Source organism: Primulina eburnea, chromosome 1, assembly GCF_022965805.1.
Source record: "Primulina eburnea isolate SZY01 chromosome 1, ASM2296580v1, whole genome shotgun sequence".
In the NCBI taxonomy this organism is placed as follows: Eukaryota; Viridiplantae; Streptophyta; class Magnoliopsida; order Lamiales; family Gesneriaceae; genus Primulina; species Primulina eburnea.
Genome location: NC_133101.1, coordinates 52568157 through 52572251, shown reverse-complemented (window position 1 = coordinate 52572251; position 4095 = coordinate 52568157).

Sequence of the window (4095 nt, the reverse complement as noted above, 5' to 3'; positions counted from 1 at the left end):
CATGCTGTAATAATTTGTTTTAATGTCTTGTGTCGTTCCAGTGGTCATTTAATTGACCATGACTTGATCTAGAAATGATGGAGTGTTGTAGGAACCATGGATATGGGCTAGAAGCCAACCATAATCCATACAACACAACCAAAACCGTAACCATACTCATACAAAAATCAGAATTTTAAAGCCGATGAGCACTTGTCATGTTTATGTAAAAATATGAGGATCTATGAAACAAGCTTTGAAAAGATGATTTGGTCACGTCCTAAACATGATAAGAAAGGGTTCTAACCATGGCTATAGTCCATAGGACAGCCAAGATTCGAACACGCCTCAAACAACTCAAGGACACCAAATTGTGACTCATTTCTGCAGCTTATGTAAAGTTGCTGTCATTGCTTCGTTCTTGAGGGTATGGACTGAAACAAATGCACCAAAAACACCCTAACATACTCTAAATCGTGTCTATAATCAGCCTTGAGAGCCTGGAACCGAAGCAACTCCTGAAACCAACAAAATCACAGTAGCCGTGAAGCTTCATCAAAAACGAAAAGCTGTACAGATTCTTTCAAATGTTTTGCTGTCAAATTGCATTGTGTCACTCGATTTATGATAATATACTGATTTAAAATAGCTAATATAACTTGATTGTAGAGCAAAGGAATAATATATACATGCCTGGAATTTGTTTCGACACAAAACAAATCAAAACGACAATACGACGCGACAGAACCGAGTTGGATTTCTCCCCTTGTCCTCCTACTGTTTTGCTCCTGCTTTCACGATTATTAGCTGCTGTTTTCTTTTAATTTCAAAGGTGAGGTTTTGGGGAATGTAGGTAATGAAGGTTAATAATATAATAGGTTTTAAAGGTGCCATTATATGCCTTTAGTTTGGGAGTTACAAGTCAAGAATTTGAGTGGTTTGGTTTTGAATTCTCCTCTTGTTGCCGTTGCCATTCACGACTTTTTGCTCAGATGATACCTTCTGATTTTTGGAGTATTAGTGTAGGATATGTAAGAAATGAAGATGAATGGTATAAGTGGTGTTAAATAGGTCATAACATACATTAAAATGGGAGTTACAAGTGAAGGAGGTGAATGGTTTTTGAAATGCTTCTCCTTCCTTTGCTAGCCGATGATTTTGTTCTTATTTTTGATGTACGATCAGCTCACTTTCTAGGCTCATAGGTTGATGGGAATTGAAGTGGAATTGTAGTATTTGAATTACCAATAATTAGTGAATTAAAAATGAGTAATTGAATACACCATGAAGTCCATTTAGAGGTGATTTGAATGGGGAGTTACCAAACTTTTGAAATGGTTTATGGTTTGACTATATTGTTACTAATATTGCATGTACAATGTTGTTTAAAATCTAATATTTTAAATACTTAAGGTTTTAAGCACTCCTACTATACATTTTAGTGCATTAACATATTAATTTATAATAACCTCTTGTATGGTCTTGCATGGATTCAAATTTAAGTATTTAAATACTATGTTTAATTTCTTGAATATATTAATCTTAGATTAATTTATCCCCATTTGTTTACATATTTTAATTTAATCTTTAATTAAATATTAACCTAAAGAACTTATTTAATAACTTAGGTCTAATTAATTTAATAAATCCCAAAACACTCTTTTCTTTAAATTACTCCTTGACTTAAATTAAATTTAAGAATATCTTTTTTATTATTAATTTTATCTTTAATCTCCAAACTCCAATCCGGCCTCGCGTATTTATCCTGAAAAGATAAAACTAAACATCTACTTTTAAAATAAATAATCATGACTTAAAATTATTAAAATAAATCAAACACTTCATATATTTATAAAAATTAATTTTTAATTTAAATAGTAGCAATTATGCATGGCTTATACGTAATCTGATTTTTCGTGTTCTACAACTCTCCCTATCTTAAAAGAAATTTCGTCCCCGAAATTCGCTTATCCTTGATAAACAAAAAGTTTAGACTCTTAATTCTAGAATCCTAGTAATCCACGCTTCCGATGCGCTACTCTGATAAGATAAATATTAAGCTGTCCTTACGTTTCCTAAATAAATTTGTCTACCAAAATCCTCGTTTGTGAATTGCAACTTAAAACAACTTATGGTAACGTAGTTCTATTCAACTATAGCCCCGAATTTTGACTTATCCCGCAATTCCTCATACTAGAGGTGGATGTCCAAACTAACGCGCCTTACTTTCCTTATAATATACCCAAGATTTTCATTGACCTATTATATTCCAATATTGAAATCTTAACAGCATCCCTTCTTAACTTTATTGAATTCAAGATATGTTAAAGCTTCAAGTCCAAGTATTTGCATTCATGCAGTTCAACTTAGGAGGTCTTAGTAAAACACTTCAAAGTTTAAACCTTATTTCAACCCCATAATAATATTAGACTAAGATCCTTGAATCGAATCTTTATCTTACCGCTCCAAACTTACATAACCTAACTATTTAGAAGTGCATCCCAATATAACGTTGTTGCAAATCTTAAGTTCGAGTGGTCTTAATACATAAAACTCGAAATATACGATACCGATCTTCCACCTAAATAATAAAATTATTCTAGCACAAATTACATGCTTAAACTATTTCTTTTTCAATTAGAATAAAGTTGAGACCTAAGATCCTGGGACTTTCCTTATTGAAGCGAACGTCGCACCCTTACGTATCCTTAATGATTAATTAATACTCGCGTATAAAACTTAATAAGTTAGCCCATGTTAGCATTAGACTAACTCTAATAAATCAATTTCACTTATAACCCATAGAATTCTAGAATCCTCATCTCAAATTTTTAGATTCCTTACTTGATAAAAATCTTAATATTCATCACTTGATAACTTATATTGAACACAACTAATTCTCTTTTGTTTTTATTTCACTCAAAATTTCTGTATGAACAAATATCCCATAAATTTGAAATTCAAACTTACCTAATCCAAATAGCTTTGAATAAAATAATTCCAATACGCATATCCATTTAGTCCCAAGTTTGTTAATGGCTTCCAAAATTTCTCAAGACAAAGTATCTACCTCACCTCATACGTGTGTCTACCAATTATACTAACCATCATCGTACCCAACTGTAACGTCCCGAAAATATGAAAGTCCACGTGAACCACGTGCATGTAAATTATTAATTTTCTTTGGTATTTTATTAAATTCTTTTAAAGCATTAAATGCATGTTTATTGTATTAATTAAAATAAGGTGTTTTAAAGGTATTTGTCAAAATAGGATTTTTATGGGTATTTTTACCCGCATGATTTTAATTTTTATCGGTGCGCAAATTTTATCAAATCGGACGACTTTTTAACGGTTCGGCTAATATTTTCAAAATCTTTTCAACACGAAATATTTTTCAAGAGTGTATTTGAATTTAACGAGCCAACTTTTGAACTTGTTAGACTTAAATATTATTTTAAACCTTAATTAGCAATATTAAAGCCTTTAATCTTTTTAATTAGCATAACAATTAAACATATTCCACCCTTTAATCTCCCGTAACCCCCCAACAGCTGATACACGTCCCTCTCCATTCAGATTCTCTCCCCATTCAGCATTCCCCACCCTCGGTTTCAGAACTCCACAATTGAATACGTCGGTTCTCTCTTGTTTTGCAAAAGAAAAGCTTCAACCTGATCTCCATTAGCATCGTTCTTTTCTTCAAATCATCAAGGCACGTTTTGTATCATTCTTTCTGCATCATTCACGCCATTATATGTTGTTACATGTGTGCTCGCATACGAAAAATTTTTAAACCCGTTGTTGCTGCGTTTATGCATTCGGTTTTCAAGTGATCATGCTACCCTCAGTTTGATACTCACGTTTTCTGACTTTTAGTGCAAGGGGTTGCTGTTTTGTGAAGGTTAAGGGGGCGTTCAGGAGGGCAGACCGATGTTGTGTAGAGGGCGTAAGGTTTGGACAGGTTTGGGAGGGGGCCGAGAGGTGTTGGATGGAAGGGTTTTGTAATGCCCGGAAATTTAATCCTAGTAATCGGTAATTATTGATTTATAATTTGATATGATTACGAAAGGATTAATCGGGACACGAAATAAAATTATATTTGAAGGGTGCAAT